General features: G+C 38.2%; 1 protein-coding gene across 2 annotated transcripts in view; it reads left to right on the top strand.

Annotated features, from left to right (window-relative positions):
* The first annotated feature begins 1,603 nt into the window (after positions 1-1,603).
* glceb (glucuronic acid epimerase b) overlaps positions 1,604-24,674 on the top strand; it is a 57,977-nt gene continuing 34,906 nt past the window's right edge. Inside the window, exon 1 of one of the 2 annotated variants that reach the window (XM_044354537.1) lies at positions 1,604-1,833. The gene's annotated coding sequence lies outside the window, so the exon portion shown is untranslated. Of the gene's footprint in view, positions 1,834-21,960; positions 22,087-24,674 lie in introns of those variants that run through there. The other variant, XM_044354544.1, reaches the window with a different exon arrangement.

Here is a 24,674-nt window from a genome sequence, read left to right as displayed (position 1 = left end):
GGAATTAGCCAGGCTCAATCTAAACTGCCATTACCTTTTCCAACAACAGTCATTTTGAAGAGGAAGAGTCACTGTGATGATTGTTGAATTGATCAGACAATTGTTCCCCACTGAAACAAAATAATAATAATAGTACTTGAATTTGACAGAATATTTTTTGTGAGGACCCAAAGAGCTGAAAAGGATAGGTTGACAATTTTTCAAGTGTGTCTTAAAACAATAGTCAGGTGCCCAGATGAACACTGAAAGAGGTTTTCCTCACTGTAATCGTTCCTCCTGTTCGTACTGGCTATTAAAAGATCCCCTTCAAATGCACTTTCAATGTAAGTGATGGGGGACAAAATCCACAGTGTGTCCACATATGCAAAAATGCATTTAAAGGTTTATTTGAAGCTTACATGAGGCTTCAGCAGTCTGAGTTAGTCATATCAAGTGGATATCTGCCACATTTACAGACTTTTTAGCATCAATCTGCCTCTTTGTGTTTCCTCTTTGTGTTTCCCTGTTGAGCTGCGGTGGAAGTATAGTAACAAAAAGAGAGACTTTGGCACTAAAAAGACTGTAACATCGAAAGATATCTACTTGATTTGACTCATTTGGACGGCTGAAGCTTCATATTAGCTCCAGATAAACTTTGAAATACATTTTTGCACAGAAAGACCATGGATTTTGTCCCTCCTCACTTACATTGCAAGTGCATCCAATGAGAAGAAGTTATCATGAGGGACATTTTTACTAATGAGCAAAAAATTAAAATGGACTTCATCTTCAATCTTACCTAAATCACATAACATACAAACACATACCCACACCGGCAGAGTATTGGTGTGTTTTGTTTTGTTGTTTGCATTTGCTATAGCAATACATTTTGAAATCATAAATTGTGAGTGTACTTTTGACATGAGATTAATAAAATGTAAGAACATGAAAATACAACTTTGTAAAAACTGATATAATTAGGCCATGACTATCTGTATTTGTACAATTGTACAACAAAGACTGTATTTGCAGTGTTGTAGTCAATACAGATTAGATTAGATTAATGTTTATTGTCATTGAACAAGTACTTAACAACGAGATGCAGTTGGCATTTAAACTGTTAACAGGCACCCAATTTTTGTGCACAAGCCTGAAAATAATGTACACAAAATAAGAAGGTTACTGTTCCTCAACCCTTCTGATTACAGTCATAACCCTGGTCTCATTTAAAAGATAAATCTTTAAATTTTACAACCAAAACAATGACAACAACAACAACAAGAAAAACAAACAAAAAAAAAACCAAAAAAACAAAAAGTGCCCTAAGGGTGGGGCAGTGTCGCTTAACAGGCTAACCAGAGCGCAATTTAGGCATAAATTGCTGATGTGCATGATAGAAATTACTATGAGCAGCTTACAAGATACAGGTTTATCTATATATCACTTATATTTCTATATAAGTGACTGATTTCACACAAAAGCACTATAATTTTATATTTATTTTATTTTATATATCACATTTGCCTCTTCAGTCTTTTCCACAATGCACTTACTGCACAATTGCTCAGCTCCAGTGGTCTATTTTGATTGGCTCGCGGATATGCCCGGGATTTTGCCCGATCTCGCGATACCGAAGATCCTTCCCAGTGAGAAGCAGATCCTGAGCTCAAGTCAGTCGCTGTTGTGGCTGCGAGGCAGCCCAGTCGGTTAGTCAGTCAGTCCTCTCCGGTTGAACGGCGATTCAGCCTGAGGTTAACCACAAGTATTTTAAACTAACCGACCAACCGATAAAACAACTACTGCCGGCGTCCCGTGAACAAACTCCGGTGCTGTACCACACCTTTACTCCTGCAGGTAAGGCTGCTAACGTTACGTCTTGTTGGCTTCCTCTGTCCAGACTCTCATATGCAGAGCTAGCTCATATCTTCACAGTTCTGTTTCCAGCAAAGCGGCATTTAAACCCCACCTGTCTCCGTTTCTTCCCCTGAAACATGTTACTCTGGTGAAACACTTTCCCGTCAGGTCTTTATGAAAACCTCCAAGCTGGTCGGCTTGTGTTAACGGAGCCAGAGGAGGAGGATGCAGGAACTTCAAAGCTCACTGTTGACTCTGTCTTAGCTTGTATGCTAACGACACATCTGCTTATTATAAACTAGCTGTTTGTGGGCTCACTTGCTAGCTGGTTAACAGTAATCACAGCTTTTGATATTGTTGTCCTGTTAGAAAGGTTATGATATGAGGTTAGCCATGACAGGTTTGTGTGTGTGTGTGTGTGTGTGTGTGTGTGTGTGTGTGTGTGTGTGTGTGTGTGTGCGCGTGCGTGCGTGCGTGTATGTGTGTGTGTGTGATTGGACCTGGTCAGAAACTGGACAAACTTAACTTGGGTGGCTAGCCTCCAGTTGGTCTCCAGTAAATAAATGTTTTCACCACAGCGCTGAGGTTAACAGCCGATTCGGGGTTAAAGGAAAAAATTAAAACGCCACTCCAGACTTTTAAATACTCTGCTTTGAACAATAAAAAAAAGTATAATTAAATGCCTTAAAATGGCATTTACTCCATCTCCCTCATAAAAAGTGTCAGAATGAATGAATATGTAAATATATTGAATTTCAGAAGTGTAACTGCTGGACATTCGATGTCTCTTACTTCACTGAAAAGTCCATTTTCAGTGTATGTGAGCTGCAGACTTCAAGTTTCCACATCACACATGTGCAAGTTGCATACTGGACCAGGATTGCTTCAAACTATTTTTGATGTAACAAATCCTGCTCGTAGGCCCACCCCTTTAAAATCAGATTTTCACCGAGCACAGAGAAACTTAAGTTAAAGTCCTCCTCCACTCAAAAATGTTTTTCTTCTTGTTCCTTCAGTTGGATGTATGTACAGAGTTTGACACTAGAAGGCTGTTTTCACATTCATATGTTGAAAGTGGGTTTAAACAGTGTTAAGGCTTTTGCTACACTCTTTTGTAAGTGTAAGTGGTGCAAAAACGAAGAATCAGTCACTAAATATCATTATATATGTTTCCTTTAATTTTCCCCGTAACCCCCAAATCGGAAGCTAACTTCAGCATCGTGTTTTCACCCACAAGCCGTAGCCACTGAATAGTTGCTTTGAGATAATGTCTCTTTGCAATGTGCGGAAACTTCCCCATCTTCAAAGATTTTTTCTCTCTCCCACAACATTTCCTCCCACAAGTGCCACACATTTCCACCACTGTCCTGTTATTATAAACTGAAGGTAAACGACCACTTATGTGCCGTTGTGCTTCTGGGGATACAACAATAACAGTTTACTTCTTAGTGGATGATACTGACCTTGACCACACATGTTACTGTCTATCCATACCACTCATTTACAATCTAATCCTGTTCTGTTTTAGTAGCTACACAGCTGTTAACAGTGTGCATTGTTAAGGATCTGCTGTAGTTGACGTTAAGCTATTTTCAGGGTGCTGACTGGAGTTATGTGGCCATACCCTACTAAGTGTCCAATAGACAAGATAAGATATATCATTATTCATCCCAAGGGAATTTGTTTGTGCTGAAGATGCTTGATATACATTGTGAAATGATATATACATCATAGAAATATACTATATGTACTTACAAGTAATGTGTAAACTGCACAGAAAGGTGTATCTGTCTTGCAATATTACTATCTAAAAATATTATAGAAAGGTGCATCTGTATTACTATGCTAGAATTTACTGTGTATATAACTTGCTGTATGTTCTACAAGCATAGAAATATATACAGTATGAATGGAAAATGAAAAAGAAAACACTCATAGAACTAGAGCTGCAATGATTAGTTGATTAACTGATTATTTGCCATCTATTGAATTCATTGGCAACTATTTTGATAATTGATTTTGATTCATTTAAAAACAAAAGTCCAAATTCTCTCTTTTCTTTAGTCTTCTATGACAGTAAACTGAATATTTTTGTGTTGTGGACTGTTGCTCGGAACAATAGAAGAAATTTTAGGTTGAATCTGGGCTTTGTGAAACGTTTTTTCACCATTTTCGGACATGTTATAAACCAAACAACTAATTGATTCATTGAGAAAATAACCGACAGATTCATAATCGTTAGTTGCAGCCCTACATTGAACTGCATGAAGGAGTGATCACACTGCAAGTAGAGAACAAAATGAAAATGGCCACAGGGAGGAAGGATGTCATAGTGTTCATTGGTGCATCTTTGTTGTATCAGTCTGTTTCAGTGTTCACCCAGAAAGGCATCATAACAGGTAAATAGCGGGAGATTTTTGTTCTTCTTACAAAAATTCTTTAGAAAATATACATTATCTTATTAATTGCTTGACATCTCGTCTAGTAAAAACCGCTCTGAGTAATCTAATTGATGTAACAAGCATCTGTACTCCGCTCATCGATGTGAAATAAGGCAACACAGCACTGTTAATTCCCATAAACAATTTATTTTTTTATTTCACCTTAATTAACAATTTTGAGATACATAATCTCTTTTTACAAGAGTGACCTGGTAAATGATGAAGGATTTAATGATGAAGTTAGATGAAGGGGAATAAACATAGTGTTTAGGAGAACAATTATATGCTGATTTTCATTTATTCAAATGCTTGCAATGCTTCCATCTCTGCTATTCTGCACCCTGCAGATCTCTGAATTAAGAGTATTCCTCATAGGCAGCAGTGTTACAGTGTGTCCTAGGCCTTCTCATCTGTCCTCAACACAACAAATAACCTTATGTCTATGGTGACAAATAGCCAGTTGAATGAAAGGAGTGGGTTGAACAGCTTCTCTTTTATGCCCAGTTTAGGGAGGTCAAGTTTCAAATGGTTTTGATGAATGTTGTACACTAGGTTTACCCTGCAAGCTGCAATAATTTGAGTTTCATATTTCAAACTACACCACAGTCTTTACCAAGTAGCGGCAGACTACCAAATACCTTAAATATTTAACATTTTGCTTAAGAGCCAGCTGATACATGTTTAAATTTCCCCTAAATTCCATCGTACTAATCACATGCCTACGTCTATGTATGGCCATGCATGTATACACGTGTTCAGTAATAATTTGGTTATAATCAGTTATGGTAAATGCTTAATATCTCACATATACACCACAGTAAAAATCAGTGAGTGCGTGACCTGATTTACCCACCTGAATATTTGCTTAGTCACTATGTTTATTTTAGCATGTACATGCATGTCTGGCAGAGTTCAAGAGTAACTGTTTTCAGTTTTGGACCAACCACATCAACCATTTTGTTTTTAGTTGCTCCTGCTGGCAACCATTTTTTGCATCTGTCGCCCGGATACACTGGATCTCAAAGCAGGTGTGGAGTATAACCACCACCAGTAATCAGAGTTGTATGAACGTTGAAGCAACTCAACACAAAATGAAAGAGAATCAAAAACTTCAGATTCAAAGCAGAGCTAATAAAGAGCAGAGAGCAAACGACAAGATCAAAGGCAGATATATCCACTAGACTGAACAGCGGACACCCCCACACACACTTATTATTCCACCTGCTGTAATTTACCTTTAAGTTCAGTCTACTAATTTTAGTGCAATGGGGTCAAAACTCTGGAAAAAGCAAGTCAGTGGAGCCTTAGTTAAGATAATTTAGTTAAACTTAGTAATCTAATGTTTATGTAACTGAATCATTTATCCATTTCTGAAATATGGGGTGTAATTAAAGAGAAACTGTCAATTGTGAATTATGAAGTTATTGAAACCATCCTGTTGTTTCCCGGCTGCCAGCCTGGCAACCATCTCTCAAACTCGCTGTCCGGTGCTGTCTGGTCTCATTTGGTGCTCTGAATGTACGCATGAACCAGAAAGGCATCGAAGTGAAGCGGATGCAAAGCAGAGCTTCCTCTAGTGGGAAGTGAGGTGGAAGATGGAAGTGAGGATCGGTAGTTTCTCTTGGTATGACTAAGACATTAATTTTCACGTATTTATGTTGTCTGCTGGCTTCCACACATCCATCGAAACATAAACATAATGATCAAATAAATTCAGATCTTTGCTGAATCGGGTTACTGTCAACCATGTAAACTCTCTGAATGAGCAGTTTTTTTTTAAGTTGTTAAATTTTCTAATTCAGATTTTTCATGGTAGTTAGGTTACTGTGTGTGTAATCACTTTTTTCATGTATGCCTTTACCTAGAAAGGTATCTCCCTCTCTCCTCTTTTTCTCCTCCCACTCTGAATCTTCACTCATTTAACGTATAGAACTTACACCCATACACACATTCTGCATATATTCACACTCTTAAATGAAACACCTGCATGAATATGACTTTGTGTTTTCATATGAATAAATATATGATATAGAAGCAGTTAATGCAACATTTCCAGTGTGACTGGTGATCGTAACATACCTTCTCTTACTGTCCAGATCATTTTCCACTGTTATGTTGTACTGTAGAAGGTGTTTTTTTTACCATTAATATTTCAAAATCAGTGCTATCTTAATATTATGAGACATCTGATAAGAACATGTTGGAGTGGGTTAAGTTGTTTAAGCAGTAAATCTGTAAAACCTACACATTTTTTATTTTTATTTCAACTTTTATTTTAATTTAACATTTTACTGCTAGTGTGAGTGTCTCGGTTTGCATGTTGCAACCTTTTAAACTAATAAGAAATGCAAGCTCGGTTTTGCAGAATTACTACTTAAAACCACATACTGACTAAAGCAGCTTAAAAAGTGCACAGGTTTGTACCAGATGGCTGTTGGGAAGTTAAAAATATCTCCATATAATACAGAATTGGAGTAAATCTTATTTCTAATTAATAGGATAAGAATAAGAAGTTTTTATGTGGTTTGGAGTTTGGTTTCGTAGCAAGGAGAGGCATTCATAAATGCATTAACAATGATGTAGAAACAAAACCTTGTTCCATAGAGTGTGACTCTGTGCTATTTTTGAGTGGTGGCAGATTGCAGTAACACTGATAGAAGTTGGCAGCTTGCTAACCAGAACACAGAGCAGATAGAAATGTCTAGTAAACAGAATATGGTATATCACGCTGCAAAATATTGTGTCTATACTGTGTGTGTGTATATATATATACAGTGCCAGTCTAAAGTTTGGAACAGACACATTTTCTCATTCCCTCGAACAAGAAAATGTGTTTTGACTGGTACTGTATATGAACACAATGAAATGTAGAACACATAATAACACTTCATTAGGAAGGAAGGAGATTCTGAGTGAAACATGAAATGCCAGCAACCAGTTCAGACCCAAACAAAGAGCTTTGAAATCCATAAATCTCAGCACCTGGCAAAGTAATCCTTTAGTCACTGGTATTGATCAACAGCTCTATTCACCCCTCTTAGATGCATTAAGGCAATTTCCTGCTGAGGTGCAAAATGTACCTTTTCAAAAGTTGCTCCACCAACAGAAAACATCATACAGCGTGATGTTTTTATCCACTTTCATCACCACAATTTCACTCCTTTTATAGTGTGTAATCTTAGAATTTCACATCTTATTTTGAGTTGTTTTTTTAGGCTTGTGTATGTAAGACACACACCATACTTGAACTTACACACTTTCCTTTATAAAGAGTTGATGACTGTACCTCTAAATGTTAAGTTACATCATCCAATAACACTGTTTTATGTGTTATCTTTCACGTACAAAGGCATTAGTCACAGAGACTCATAGATGCGGTATGTTGCTGTTTCGTTCACATGGTTTCTGATGTCTTTCAATGGGAGAGGCTACTTGCACAGTATCCTCACAAGTCCTCACGATTCTGTGATATTAAACATGTCATAGTGGTGATATTAAACCCATATTCCCTCCATTCTGTTTGTCATCCCCAGTAAATATTGAACGTAGTGTCCTATCTGGTTCTATCTGCTGAATTTGGCGGAGTGCAGTTTTCTCTCTTTCTGCTTTGATTTATCGTTGATGTATGTCCTTCCAAAGCCATTTCAGTCTCTTCTCTGATGAGTGTCCTTAATCAGCACATTTTTCCACTCTGTGTCCTTGTGGCTGAACTTCTCTCTTTTAGTTTCAAATATTTAGTCCATTTGAAACACTGATGTGCACAGGACAGGAAGCTGTCAAACGCTAATAGTGTTTTTATTTTGAACTCTTAAGTTTTAACAGGCACTCGAACTGCAGAGTGGTAGCAAAGTAGAAACCAAATTCCACTCCGTCCACTTCTGTGCCGTGTATATTTAGTAATTGCTAAGTTGCTATCCTTAAACCAGATACCGTTGCTGGCTGTCTTTGATCCACCGGCAGGATATGAATTATGCAGCTGCTTATAAAGGATATCGTTCCTTATTATTATGCTGTTAAGTATAAGGTTTTTCCGAGTCTGGACATGCCTTTTCAACAAGGATCAATAGCAGCAAGGTCTAAGGCTGCAGTCAGACTGACTTTTAGCTCTACGTGGAAAAAATGCAGTCATGTCATTCATTTGAATGGCTGCTCCTGTGCACATTCCTTGAAGAGGGATGATCCCTCCTCTTCCTGAGCGTTCCTCCGTTTTTTTTTTCCCCCCATTAAAGGTTTTCTGGGGAGATTTTCCTTATCTTAATCAAGGGTCTGAGGATAGAGGATGTTGTATGCCAGTACAGATTGTAAAGCCCCCTGAGGCAAATTTGTGATTCGTGATATTGGGCTATACAAATAAAAATTGACTTGACTCGACAGTCCGGTGATACAGCGGGGGCACCGACACATAGAGCTCCAAGAGAAAAAAAATCTGGGCTCCACTGGCTCCACTTTAGCTGCAACGCAATGTCATCCATGAAATAATTATGGTGATAACTTCCAAGCATTGTAAAATCTTGTCTAGACAACTGTGCTGTGTTTTGGCATCTGATTAACCTTCAAACTCACAGACTTATTCATCAAACTGGACTTCATGGATAGTATTTCACTTCTCACCAGGACCTGAAGCAACATAACCCCTGCAAACGCAGCCCATCTGCGTCGTTGTAACGCAAAGCTGTTTGTGATCTCACCCGCTCAGTCTAGGCCTGTTTATATTATTATTTATATAGAGAGATTATTTTGATGTCTGCATGACAACTGTCTGTCTTCAGCTTGAACCTCTAAAGCATATATCACTGCGTAGCTCGTCAGTTAAAGTGTGTCTTTTGAGCAGCAAACTGTTTTCAGCTTCAGTATAAATCCTCCCCTTCTTCGGCCAGCTGATGGTACTGATCTAACAATGCTTATCATATTTCATGCTTGGCTCTAGTAGAAACTGCCATAGTGATAAGATGCCTGCTAATGTAAGTACTTTGTCTCTCCTTATTGTGTTGGTTTCTGTAAATTGTAAACTGTAAAAAGGGTCATTTTCTGTCTATTGTCATCAACTAATTAATACATTTTTAGATGATGAAACACGTTTTTTTTTTTTTTTTTGTTCTTGTTTGAAAGCTAGAAAGCAAATGTAACATTTATTTTCATCTGTGTTTACAAGACCTCTTTTTGGAGTGTGTTTATCATCTTAATTAAGCTTTAAAGGAGAGGTCTGCGTGGCGATGCTTTTCTCGCACTCTCGAGGCTTTCCCATCTGTTTTCCACCAGCAGCCAAAAAAAGATAACGCTGCCAAATCATTCAAACATTATTCTTCGTTTTATTGTTCTTTGGTGTCCTCCGCATTCAGTATGAACTTTACAGTGGTAAAATATATGGCTGCAACTAACGATTATTTTAACTATTGATTAATGAGCAGAGTTTTTCAACCGTGTCGTCTATTAAATGTCAGAAAGTCCAAGGTGATGTTATCAAATGTCCAACCAACAGTCCGAAACTTGAAGATATTCAGTTTATTATTATATAAAACAGAGAAAAGCAACAAATATTCTTGAGAAGCTGCAACCAGAGAAAGTTTGACCTTTATTTTAACGTTATATTACCAAAAATACTGCAGATTAATTTTCTGTCGAGCTGAAAATGTTCTATCGAGCCTTGTTAGTGTGCCATAATTACAAACTTATGAGATATGTATGCTTATATCTATATTCAGACTATTGATTTTTAAATAAATTTAAAAAGCTTAGCAAGTTGTTTAACAGTTTTTTTAATGAATTATTGGAGTTGAGAAGTTTACTAGAAAATTGTTTTTCAAGGTTTTTTTCTTACTCTTCAAATCCCACCATCAACAGGAAAGCTGTCAAAACTGTTGTGAATGTTTGCATGATTAACTTGTGCTGAATAGCCTACTGATTGGATGTTGGATATCGACAAAACAGGACAGTTTAACATCCATTTTACACCAAGAACAGCCTCTTCTGTTAAGCTCTTTTTCTTTGTCTGATGACCTGTGCAGGCAGTTCCCCGCATTTTTTGAATAGCCAGCCAGATGGGACAATCGTCCCATTCTTCCAGTGATGTCATTTTTTTAAACAACAACAACATTTTTGAATTAACAAAGGTCTAAAGTTTGTGGGAACATGGTAATGCCCACAGGTTGATGCCCAGAAGCGTCCCAAACACAGAAAAATAATAAGAAGATACAGGCAGAGGGCAGGATCTCTGCAGATACAAACACACTTCTAGTGGGTCATAAGGGATGATTGAGAGGGATCATTTTTAATGAGTACATTGTTTTATAGGGAAAAAAACAACATATAGACAGTGTATACCTTTTTAAATGTGAATCAGCGCATAAAGCCTCACCAATCCTACAAAGCAAACCTTTAGTAATCAGGGCTCAGAGCACAAAGACAACTTGAATGAAAGAAGAATAAAAAGAACGTGGCCTTGTATTTGTTGGTGGAGAAGCTTCCCTCACAATAGCACCTGTTCCAAGTAATGAATGAGAGCTATAGTTACCTGTAAGTGACGGATTCCAAGCTGTTATTCTATTTTTCTTCAAGTTGCCTAAATGACGTAGATGTCTTTCCTACAGGATGGTGGTAGTCAGTTTGTGTCAGCTCCATAGCTGCAGCTCCTTGAACTTGCTCATGCTGAGACTTTTGTCTCTAATGCAGGCAAGGCCAGGTTGTCCTATGGTGCTGAATAATAGGCAAATGGACAAAGGGCTGCTCTGTTTTGGCTGCATGCGTGACACTTCCTAGAGCCTGAACCCCTGAAGCGCAAAATCCCTGGTCACTGGAATTGTTGCAGTGCCTCTGATGGTTATCTAACACTGGTGTTAATGATCATTTGGCTTCTCTATGCAGTTCATGTTTGGTCTCACAAGCGTTCAACATTTGGACATTTTGACTGTATTATGCTGAGCTCAGACTTCACAACATTTTTGTCTTTTGAAATTTATCAGATGAGGAAATCATGGAGTCATACATTCTTGACCAAGAGGCATGGCCACCCTGACCATTAACCATTAGCTTGCCTCTTACATGACTCGCATGACGATAGATGAGGTGGAGGAGGTGCCAGGGATCGACTTCACTGTACATCACCATCATCCTTCTTTCAATTTGCCATGTTTAGAGTAGAAGAGCATTTATCTCCTTCATTCAGCATCACATAAAACATTGTAAAAGTTGTCAAATACGGTGAGAGACGTCATAAAAATGTTGATACCCCAGTCTTATGTCTCATCAGCTGTGTAGATTGTCCTCCAGTAAGACACACTACATGAGATAAAACAAGAAATTGTTGAGCCCAATGCTCATTTGTGTTCCAGATGCCCCATGTGTGTTGGGTCAGGCCATTATCAGGTTGATAGACTGAAGCCTGATCCTGGCATTAGATGGCAGGTATCCATGATATAGTCTCCACCCCTGTATAAGAGTGTTGCAGGGTTTCAGTATAGATTTCTTTTTTTTCCCTAGCAAGTAGCAGCTCTTTGGTGGTTTAGGGATTTTCTCAGAAAAGAATGCTCATCATTTTAGGTCAAGTTTGCTCCTCCATTACAAACAATAGTTTCAGCACATTGATTAGAGCAGACATATGCAGTTATTTTTGTACTGTTATCATGTCAGATATTTATGTTAGACAGAGTCAAAGTTCCACAACTTGAGGTGAACATATGTAAAAAATACTCCCTGAAATTCAAAAACCAGGGCTTCAGCCTGCTCTGAACGCTCCATTTGTACGGATGTATTTGAGAAGTTTCCATTTTGAGTAAAGAACAAGAAAAAAAAAAGTGAAATCCCACAACTACTGTTCATTTACGTTGCCTCCGGAGCCACCGGAAGTCTGCTGAGATGCCGCTTCCAGAAGCCGGCCAATCAGAACAGAGTGGGCTCATCAGAGGCTGACCTGAGGGGCTGCATAAAAGGCCAGTCTAAGATAAATTAGGAGTTTGTGAACTGTAAATCATGCAAAGATATTCCAGTAAAGCCCCAGTAGATAAATATAGACCTGGAAGTGTGCAGGATACGTCCCTTTTAAATTTAGGCCTGTCTTGTGTTGTTGATATGAACTATAATTATATTATAATCAAACTAATCAACTGCTTGGTAATCAGTAAACCTTTGCTGTTTGAAAGTTAGTTGTACTTTAATATTCAGCACTCTGTGCACTCTTCTCTGCACTATTTGTATCCTGTTTACAGTTCACAGAAGCGGTTTCACCTGTAGATAGTCATTCCTTGTGAATATTTCCAAAAATTATGTTATTTTTTGTAAGAACGTTAAGAGCCACTAACCCAGAGTCAAATTCCTTGGATGTAAACATACTTGGCCAATAAAGATTTTGATTCTGATTCTGAAATGGAGAAGACTCAAAAGTTCACAGCCCAACAAGCACTGTATAATGGCTGCTTCTCTCAGCATTTGAGCTACATGTTTCTTGTCCCGATATCCTCCCTTCTGTGTAAATTCTTGGCAGTGGGTTGAGGGGGTTGGATGAGTCCAGCCTCTCTGTGGGATGTTGTAAACCCTTGCCCTGTGACCCTTAAAGCACAGCCAACCATGGCCTGCTTCAAAGGCAACACAGACAGCTTATGTCTGCATACTTTGGAGGCCTAGCCCTCCCCCAGGCACCGCCAGCCTCCCCTTACAACAAAAGAAAGTAGCCCCAGTTGCCCCCAAGCACGCAGACATCAGATATGGACCTATGCCCCCCGTCTCATTATGCACCATACTTTGTTATAATGAACAAGACATTCAGAAAAATGTGGCTGTAACACTGACTTTGTATCGTAGATGTAGGCAGGATTAAGAGCTGGTGGGTCCAAACAGGCTTTCCAAGGAATTGTAACACTCTGCAGGGAGCAAAATACTCTGGTTGGCTGGCTCATGATCATGTGTGGAGGGCTTGTGCCTTTGTCTCTTGTCCTATCTGTCACAGCGTCAGTACCCAAACCCAAGAAGCCCACTGCCCTGCCCCTTCATACACCAGAAATTTGGCAATAATGCAACTCCTCTCAGCCAGAATCGTCTCTTGCGTTCAATATCAGTGAATAGAGATGCCACCATGTTGTTTCTGATCTTGTGCTCTCTGCAACCAAAGTTAATAACACTCCTTGTGTTATACTAACAAACTGAATGCTTCTCACTTCAGTTTTTTTTACTCACTGCAGAGTTCCTGTGTTATTCTCTTGTTCAAACAGTTTCAGTCCATAATGGAATTGAGGCACAAAAACTTATCTTGGCACCGGCTAGACAAACATGCTATTTGTCTTTCCTGTCCTTGGTTGTTGGTATTTGAGCCAATAGAGTGTGTGTCTGCCATTGACTTTTTTTATCCTGCTTTGTGTTTATTAGAGATTTAAAGGAAAATTCAAGTATTTTCACATAATTGTTGCCATTGTGACTATAAGTAACTTTGTACTTGCCACACTCATCTACAGTAGAAATTTAGTAAACATGGACTCCACAAAACAACGAATATCTGGACAGGCAGCACGATCCACCTAACACTTTCTAAATAAACTTTAATTTCACATAATTGTGAGGTTGCAGCCACTGATTATTTTCATTATGGGTAAGGGTTGTAGCTAAACCCATAGGGATCTACTTTATGGGCAACATTAACATGCCACAGTCAAAATGAACACAATTATGAGAATAAACCCAGGTTGAAAAATAAAACTGGAATTACCCCTTAATTATAAAATAGAAGAAAAGAAAATGAAACTTTCTGAAGGAAATATGGTGAGGTCTACACATAGAGCGTATTTGCACTGAAATATCCTACTTGACTAAATATTAATCCAAGTGGTCTATGATGGTGTTTGCCCATTCAGAGCCTGGTCAGAGTTGACCCATGTCACCATCAGGCTGAATTGTGTGTTACTTACTCAAAACATCTGTTCCATTACTTAATTCATGCATAATATCCACAAGCCAGAGTCAAACTGAACCGACATATCACTAGGAACAAAAATCAACAAAAAAACATAAAGCAAGTCGTCATACATAAAAGGCTTTTTATAGAGAAGTACCAGCACAAAGTGTTGAGTTTGTGTCAATATTTGATTAATATTGCAAGGGAAGATTGAACTACATTACAGCCCAAACAGTAACCCTTATTTGTTACATCCATGTTAGAAATGGGAGCAGAGGAGTAAAAACCTCCCAACAACAATGACTCCTGCATTTTTCTAGGCGCTAAGACGCTGATGTCCAGCTCAGTTGAGAACAGTCACGTTTTGGCCCTGTGCCCAAACAGGGCCTAGAAAGTGTGTTTTAATGTTGCCTTAGTAATTGCCCAGAATAACAATTTATGCTTACAAATGATTATCGTATTTATGAAGGAGTTCTTTTCCATCCAGTTTTATAATTGAAGGACTTGGTGCTGCTTGTGTAGTGAAATGTCCCTTGGCTGCCATTTTACATTCACTCTCATAAGAGCCATCCACTCTTACTACCGAGTGTGGATAAAGGATGTCTTAGTTAATTGTTTTAATAGCCATCTTTACAACTCGACACCTTCCAATATTGCAAAACTGGGAGGCTCTGAAGCTCTCATTTTCCCTGAGCAAAATTAGCCTTCCACGACCCTCCTCTGCTATGCCTCTGTGACATTCACACTTGATTAGGCTTGCAAATGAAGTTTTCCTTCTTTTGAGGTAGGAGGCGCGACCTTGGCCCCAGAGACCTGTTAAGTCTTTATTGGATTGGCTCGACATACTAAGCTAGTGGATGTCCCAGCAGTGTTTTGCTGCAGCCAATGCAACTGCTTCCTCAGCACTTGTTTTCTACTTTTTTTTTTTCAATTGTAGCCTCTCTCGTGGATGTTTGGTAACATCCCAGTGCTTGAGATAAAGATAAACTACTTGCGGTCGAAAGAGCCCTCATTTGTCAGTTGATTTACAGTAAAGCTAGCCAAGCTGTTTGCCACTCCAGTTCCTATAGCTTTCTGGCACAACTAAATGTAACACAGCTGTTAATAATTAGACATATACCATTATAAATGCCCCATGGCGCTGAAAGTGTACATTTATAATCATGGGCTGCGTACTCTGTTCTTTAATGTTTTATGAAGTGAGAGTCCCAAGATGTCATGTGATTAAAATAATTCAAATGGAAAAGAGGAGATAGTTCTAATATTTTTCACAGTATTTTGACTCGTCATAGTAGGAAAAGCACAGGAGTTACTAATAACATATACGATGGCTCTGTCCATCTGTCCCAGTAAGTCATGACAGTGTTTGACAGTGAGCCAGCATCCACAATACCAGGACACAGAAACCGGCACGGCTACATGGAATTCAGCCATAGTTAATGTTATTAGTATTTACACCTGTGCTCTTCCTATTGCCAGTTAATGTCAGAATATCTTCTATTTGCAAATATTAGTGCCATAGGCTTTTGATATTAACATTGTGATTAGTTTCATATTTAACTATCGCTGTGTTTGACAGATTCTTTGCATATTCATATAATTCACTTCCATTTGCCCAGAAACATACTACACAATCTGCATTTAATTTACATTTGACTTTTGTATCCCTATTCTGTATTGTATATTATTAACAGACTTATGCTGCAGTGCTGGTTAAATATGATAAATTATTTCCCTCACTATTTTAGGTCTTTTATTGATTTGAATAAGTGTAATCTGTTAGAATTGTTTTAATCAGCTAATGAGAGTTAACATTGTCAAAAAAACCTCCCAACTTAAATCACTAAACAGGCAGGGGATATTTTATCTGATTTCATCTAATTATCTGATGTCTGTAAAATGAGTTGATTTATTTACCGTTTTGTAATAACACATTAGCTGTAGTCTTGCTAATTTACTTTCAATTGCTCTCTTCCCTCTGACAAATGAACAGGATATTTTTTTTGTATAATTTCAGCAGCATCTCTGCCAATGAGCTTCTGCTCAAAATGGCAAACCAAAGCATATTTAAGTTTGGAACTAACCGGTCGATTTCAGACAACTTTTCTCAAATACCGCCACAAAATTAGTTTTGCTACAGTCTACAAAGATGAGCAGGTTAGATGACCCGGATACACGGGTGTAGACAGATGGATTGATGATCTGAATCATTTTTAGGAGCACAAATAATATTAAACATTTAGTGAGTGAGTAAAGTCCTATTCCCATTTTAAGTCTCAGATGAATGGTGTAAATCAGTGCTGCCTGGTGCCTGATAGAAGAGATTAGGTCTGAGCGGGAGTTCAGATGTAAAATTGACTTTCTTCTTGAAGTTATGAGCAGATAGTTAGTTTATCAGGCCCACAGAACGATATTGGCTTCAAAAGAGATGAAAAATCCTTTTCAAGACTCCATATCTGTTAAGTCAATTGCAGGTAATTCTCTAATGTTAAATTTAGTGGCCTTCAGTTTGTTCCTTGTTAAAAAAAATATAGAGTGGAAGTTCAGTTACTTGTAATGTTTGAGCCAGTTCTCCAGTAGAGGTCTTTCAAAGTATTTCCTTTACTTACACAGTTTCTGTCAAACGGCATGTAACTGCTATATTTGCTTTCATATACCAGTGAGCAACCTGTATTAGTTAATTTGAGCTTGGATCTAGGGGACTATATGAGCTATCATGATCGTTTTTTGCATGAGACTCAAGTTACGCCTTCTCATTATGAATGCTGCAGAAGTCTAGAAGCTCTGGGAATGCTGACGACAGAAAAGGGAGTGAATTTGCTGTCTCTGTAGAGCTCCACATATATGAGGAAGTGCAGATGAATAAATAGGCCTTGCTATACCATCAAAGTATAGACATGTCTCCCCTCCTCTGTCCCTCCAAAGCTCATACCTACTGCATACCCATTCCTGAGTAGCACATTCCTCATTCAGCTCAGCTCTGACAGCCCTGTTAGCAATGATGAATTTGATGGGCCATGCCTATCTCAATGTCATATCTTCAACCCACTTTATCCATCTAATGTGCAAGGGACTCAGTGATTGTACAAGCAGCAGGAGTGCCTTGTTTGTGTGCGGTGATATGATGAAAAAGTACTGTACATATAAATGTGTTGTCATAGATATGGCTAGCTATTGATAAGAAAAAAAAGGAATCAATCACAGGTGTCACTTAGTAAAACTCAAGGTGTGTTTTCTTTGTTGTTAAATGTTTTGTTCAGTGGACCTTTTTGGAATAATTTTGTGCTTTTGCATCATTACCTACAATAGAAGGTTTCAGCTAGCAGTAATTAATGTTCCCACCTGCAGTAATAATAGACATGCAGCACAACTCTGTGATGTTATCATCTTTTTTTTTTTTTACTTTAGAATAAAACAACACAATGTAGATCTCTTATTTTTTCTTCAGCTAGCAGGAAAGGGTCAAACCTTGAGTGAAGTTTCAAACAATTATATTGAATGTGCATGAACAATGCGTACGCACAAAGCCATGCACACACTGTTTCCCCACACATAAAACTGTATTATAAATGCAGGGAGAATACGTGCGTCTCACTCATTACTTCAGACCAGGTGTACACACCGTTTTCAAGAGTGAGCTGGAGGCGATACGATAGATGGAAATGATTTTCCCTTAAATATGAACGACTTTGAAAAGTCTGTTTCAATATGAGCTCTGTAAAATAAATCATTCATTACCTCACTGATAATTGATTATGATGACTGAAATATGACTGCTATAATGATTTTAAGGGTACATGTGATGAAGTAATGATGTGCGATAGTACGAGCACTATGAATAGGCGTAGCCGTGTGTAATGGTTGTACTAACAGCTGCTCTGGAACTGTTCACCAATTCGACACTACTGGTGAAATTGTTACGTATTTTGTTGTTCTTTTCATTCATTAAAACTGCTGCAGCAGACAGAAGTATTGATATGCAAATGTGATAAAAGGGCGTGTCTACTGCCATTTATGGCAAACTCTGGGAGTTTAAATCGGGCTCGTACACATGCAATTTCACAATGATTAGAGATTTACAAAAGGAATACAAATAGAAATGCATATGTTTATTTTCTGTATTTGTGCATGCAGAGAGTTTTATGCGGTTGGCCCTGGTCTATTTTTGTCTGTTCAGCTCTCCTCTCACAATTATTCACTAATCATGGTTTTAACATACAAAGAAGGAGACTGATTGAAACAGGACTGCAACTAATGATTATTTTCATTATCGACTGATCCGCTGATTACCTTCTCAATTAATTGTTTAGTTAGTTAAGCATCAAAACAGTAAAAAAAATGTCCATCCCAGTATCTTACAGCAAAATATGACGTCATAAAATTTCTTGTTCTGTCTGACAGTCACAAACTCAATTCACTATAACATAAGGCAAAAAAAAGCAGTGAATTCTCACATTTGCAGATTAATTTCCTTTTGATTGACTAATCGTTGCAGCTCTAGATTGAACTGTACCACCTCTGAAACACATTTGGACCACGGCAAGGTCCGAACGTTGCAGCCGAGCCACATACACATTCTAGGTTAGAAGCTGCATTACAAGCTGATAGATGCTTATGGAGAGATGACATTCCCGGATTACCTAAATTACAAGCAAACACTAGTTTAATAGCCTTAATGCACTTAAGATATTCCCATGTGACCATAGAAATACGTATCGTGTAAGGGTGAACTGGAAGAGAAGAAACTGGCCTAAGAGCTAAGGAGAGAGGTTGAAGGATTTATCCGAGAGCAATTACAGGGAAGAAAGAAAACAGAAGATTGGCAGCACACTGCTGCCCTGACTGGAGTATTAATTTGTGTGGAAGGGCCACTTATAGGTAACCTTGCAGAATATAGAAAAGACTACGTACAAGGTCAACTAGAAAGAGCCATTTTTTCTGCATGGCCTCAAGGTTTTTACTTTTCCCTCTGGACAGCTCCTCTCTCCGTTGCCACACATGTTCTAGGATTTTGCTGGATAGCCTAAAGACTTCTGACATTTCTGGATAATTCTGTAGTTTGATGCTTTACATATTGAATTTCACAACAGATTCTGCTGTGTGCTGTATTATTTCTAGCATGATTAACTGCCTTTAGGTCTTGACCTTTCTTCCTCAAGTTGAATATGGAAGTCTGAGGTGTTTCATCTGGATTAAAGCGTTCCTCAAGGGCACCAACTTATTTTCCTGTGAGTGAAAGGAAGGACACATCAAGCTAAATCTACTCTCTTTACAAAGTGATGGCTCATTTTCTCACTGCAAGTTATTAAAGCAACGTGTTTGGCTAAGCGTCACGCCAATAAAACAAAAAACAAAGTATGCATTCATGCCTTTAAGTCTTTTGAATGGGACCTGTCTGTTTCTGTAAGGATTCTTGCAAAGACCACTGGTGATCTCATCATATTCATCGGGAATCTGACCGTAGATTTGTCTAGAGGGCATTGAGTGAAACACACAGAAATCATAGCAAGGGTTTCTACTCTGCTCCTATCATAGCTCCCCTCTTTTCTTCATACTGACACAATATCTCTCCAACTAAAACTCTCATTAGTGTTCCCCTACCAGCCGTGGACAGACCGTAAACCAAAAGAGAGTTTTGAATCCTCCAAAATTTCATTACATTTGGTTTTCCTTATCTTGAAGTTGCATTCTTTTCCATACAGAGTATAAAAAAAGCAATGGTGCCGTGCTTTATAGCAAAGAACAGTGCTGACATGTAACTTACTTATTAATGCTGTAAATGTGGTCAGAATTTGGACATTACTGAAAGTGCATTTATCTTACTTGAGTGTGGCTGTTATGACAAATGACCTGAAACATTTTGGTGTCCCACTTTCCTCTTTATTTTCTATTTCTGTATTGCCCGTTCTCTCTTACCTTTTTCAGTGGAAAAAGTCCTGACATTTTAAGAGCAAGACACTCTGATTGAGGAATAATGATATATGCATATGCAGAATTCAGAGAGAATAACCTCTACCACCCTCCTCTCTCAGACGCCCTTTGTTCCCGTCTTTATTTTTTCATCCCGTCATATCTGCTGGAGATTGAGCGATATATACCATCAAAGCCTTTTTGAAGCTTCCCACTCTCTTCCAAAATCCTTTTGATTTCCGACAGCACGAGCTGCTTAATATTCCAAACTAGTCGGTGGCCTTTTCAGAGAACTAACAAGGTTCTGAAGATGCAAGTCTTGTCTTCATGTGAAAGGCAGCTGGGGCACAGCCCTCTCCTTTTTCACATCGAGGTGTCTGTGCTACTAACAAGTTCAGAGCTGTTCGTCAGATACACAGAAGCTGGTAGGACGTGTTCTCGTGTCATTTGACTTTCTGTATTCAGTCTGCAAGAGTGTCCGTCCTCTGTTCAAAGACACAATACGCTATATGTTTGCTTGCACAATAGGTACGGCTCTTTATTTTTGACTCTGAGGTAAAAAAATAGGGGATATTGATTTGTGTTTATTTTATATTTGGTTTAAACTGATCTGCTCCAATCTAGAGCTGACAGTTAGTCGATTAATCAGTTAGCTGATTGACAGAAAATAATTGGCAACTCTTATGATAATTGATTAATCGTTTGTCATTTTTAAAACAGGTTCCAGTTTCTCATATGTGAAGATTTGCTGCTTTTCTATGTTTTATATCTAAAGCTGCAACAGTTAGTCGATTAGTTGCCAACTATTAAATCGATCACTGTTTTGATAATCAATTAATTGTTTGGATACATTTTTTAAGAAGAAAAAGTCCAAATTCTCTGATTTCAGCTTCTCAAATGTAAATAGTTTGTTTTCTTTAGTCCTTTATAATAGTAAAGAGAATATCTCAGGGTTATAGACTGTTGGTCGGGACAAAACAAGACATTTGAGGAGATCTTGGGATTTGGGAAACAGTGATCGACATTTTTCAAAACTTTCTGACGTATAGACTAAACAACTAATTGATTCATCGAAAAAATAAAGAATAATGAAAATAATTGTTAATTGCAGCCCTATTTATGTCATTGTAAACTAAATGTCTTAGGTTTTTGGACTGTTGGTTGAACTTGTAATGGCCATTTTTTTTCACAGTTTTTTGACTTTTTGTCAATCAAATGATGAAATCGATTGTGCAAGAAAATAACCTGCAGATGATTCGATAATGAAAATATTAGTGATCATTAGTTGTAGCCTCCTTTTTAGGCTACTCCTTTTAAAAAATCAAGGTTAACACAGTATGATAATCCTTAACTCTAAGCTAGCAGCAAAATGAATTATCAGCGGTTAATGAAGTCTCATGTGGTCTCCACTTTGGTGGCTGTAAGTTTACAGTTTCAGCTTCCGCATACTAAATGAGATAATGAATAATTCTTGTGCCTTAACTGGTTTATTGCTGTTGCTGAAGGTTGTGTTTGTGTGTGTGTGTGTGTGTGTGTGTGTGTAAATATATATATATTTATTTTCTGCTTCTGTGACTTATTGCTGGAATCTGATGCTATAGCTTTTTCATCGCCTACAAGCATGAAAGCAGAGTTCACTACAGAGAGAGCACCACAGAGTCTTGACAGGCACCAAGGGTATTTACTCAGCTTCCAAAAACTTCCAAACTCGTATTTACTTTCATCTCGGCTTCCTTTCGCCTTTGCTGCCTCCCACTCCCAAGCCTTATCCTCTCATCCTATTTCTCCAGTTCAGAGTTGGAGTGCAAAACAGGAGTGGCTCTCAGAGAAGCGTCAGGCTTCAAGTTCCTGTGTTTTATGTTGCATCTGCGCACTGACTCCACCTGCCCCTGCCTCCCCAGAGCCTGCTAGCTTTTGTTGCCTCAGCTTTCAACTGTGTCGCTCATACCGTGATTTTTTTTTTCTTTACCATGATTAAATACCCAAATGCAAGAGGTGGCTCAGAAAAATGTGTCTATCTGGAGGGTGAGTATCTTGTGATGCCAGAGGTAAAGTATGTTTGTTGAGGAATTCACAAATGAAAAATAGTTCCTGTATGGGAGGAAACAGCTGCACCCAATCTCGGTGTAAGTCGCCGCTTCAGACCAGCGTTTTTTTTTTTTTCACATGCACAAAAAGGGAGAGACAGAGCCCCTAAAATGTATGCAAAGCGCCTATTTAAAAAACAGCTGAATTTACTGTCTATATTCCTGAACACTTGTGACAGCCACAACACATCTCTCAGCATGTGATGCAGGCCCACTGAAGCCCTCTTTGTTCACAAATCCAGTGTGAAAATTACCCTAATGTTTTGAGAGTTGGGAGACGTTGGCATGGGGCCGGTGCTTAGGGAGAATATGCCCTAGCATGGGTGACTAGTTTAGGGCCTCCAGGTTTGTGTCTTTTTAAAATGTAGCTCAGTGATTTAACTCTGGTAACAGAATCCCTTTTTGCTGTGATAAGAGGTTCATAAAGTAATGCATGAGTCATTTTCAGAGGTGAAGAAAAGGTCTTTGTTTTGGCAGTGTCCTGATTTTTAGTGTGCACATTTCTTTTATATTATTAGACCGGTATGAAAGTAGAAGTATTGTATTCTTTCAGCGCAGAACACATTAAGGATGACTCCAGATCTTTTCATTTTTATCAGTTTTGACAGGTCATTATGAATCAGTAATAAGCAGGAGCTTCAATTACCTTTTTAGAGTGCATATATTATTTAACCTTTTGTAAATTAGCATGAAAAGAGGCTGTTTCTGCTTTGTCTCTTATCCAATGACAAATTGAATACTCTTCTATATTTGAGAATTTTTTATTGTATTGTATTTATTGGGACAATGTACAGTTTTAAACATAAATGTTAACATTTGATGAACTGCACCAGAGTTAGCTTTAAAGCTAGTTTTCATCTGCAGTCCCTTTTTACAAATAAAACATATAACAGCACAATAACGAACAGTACAAAGCAAAAAAACACACAGGACACATTATACAAAATACAAAGCTACACACAATAACACATCACATACACTCACAATGTCAACTAGAAATTAATTATGTAAGCTTGTCAAATTAAAAGCAAGATTATTAGAGATTATATGAGAAGACCATCAAATGAAATTTAGATTCAGTGGTCACAGAGCTGAGTAGTTTTTAGCAACTAACTAGCTAACTATCTATAGTTTGATGTTCCTGTTTGTCAATTCTCTAGTTGTTTCTGATAATACTCTGTGTAGGCAGCCAGTACCTGGAAGAAGAGCGGTCTGTTTTATCCATGCAACAGTTCTGGTATTGAACTCTAATTGAATTGTGACCCCAAAATTGAGAGATGTATCAAATGTGAAAATGTGTGTTTGTCATGAAGCCTCCGGTTTGTTTGTGTGTGTGTGTGTGAGTGTGCGTGTGTGTGTGTGTACACAGGCAGAGGCAGAGTTGATGAAATGTGTGATAAGAAGTGATCACATTTAATCAGTTCGCTCCAGCTCTGCAAGCAGAAATCTCAATTAGTTGAGCTCTTCACTTTGCAGACTCTGAATTCTTGGATATTGCTCTGGGCATCAGATGGTCAATGATAACTGGCACCATGGTGGCATCAGTGGTGTGATCCTTCAATGTTTGGCCAGCCATTGACTCCCCAGAGAAAATGGATGTATTATGGATGTCCAACAGATGGGTCTCCATCTCTCTTTTTACCCTGACTACTAAGTCCTGATAAATGGCTGCTTGTGTCAGGGTGGCAGCAAACGAGGAGCGACTAGAATAATTAATGACCTAATATCATTCTCAGTCAAGCCGCCGTAAAAAGAAATATCCTCAGCCTAATGTTCAAAATGTATTCACAAGAGTGAGCCATAAAGTTGATGTTCATGATTCATATGCAAGGTGTCAACTGCTTTCTTAAGAAAGGTCAATTGAATGGGACAAAATGTAAAGGCTATGAAAACGGTGTCAGCACAGTGCTAAGCCCAGAGAGCCACATGCTAAGCCACCTAAAAGAGGAGCTGGAGTGCTGCTTGTACTTCCACTGCCCTTTATTACACATCCGTAAGAGATTATTTCTAGAATTCACACTATGACCTGGTTCAACTGCGGTATGCTTAAAATTCAAACAATTTTAGAAATTAAACTGATTAGAAATGTAAATGACAACCTTTTTTTTTTTAAAAAAAAAAAGAAGCCCCTCATCATCCAGTCTGCTGTAATTGCAGGTGATTTCAGTATATTAGCAAATACATAGTTGGGTTTTCTGCAACAATGATTGTTAGCAATATTGCTGCCACAGAAGGTGCTCACTTCTGATAAAACATATAAGTACAATTCTTTAAATTATTATTAAAGACTTTTTGAAGAAAAGGAATGATTTGAATAAAACAAGACTGACCAAAACACTACAGAAAAGTGACAAAAATAATCATATCTTTTAAAACAAAGTTTAAATGACTTTGAGTTTAAAGATCTATGTGTATACAGGGTTGCCTCCAGGAAATCCGTTAGCGGAGTGGGTAATCAATCACCTGCTGAGCTAAATCAGACAGATCCTGACACGTCTCGTCTCATCAATGTAGTTACCGGATGAT

This window comes from Thunnus albacares, chromosome 1 (genome assembly GCF_914725855.1).
Source record: "Thunnus albacares chromosome 1, fThuAlb1.1, whole genome shotgun sequence".
NCBI classification, from domain to species: Eukaryota; Metazoa; Chordata; class Actinopteri; order Scombriformes; family Scombridae; genus Thunnus; species Thunnus albacares.
The sequence above is the reverse complement of the archived record's forward strand: the minus strand, read 5'-3'. Positions and strand labels throughout refer to the sequence as shown.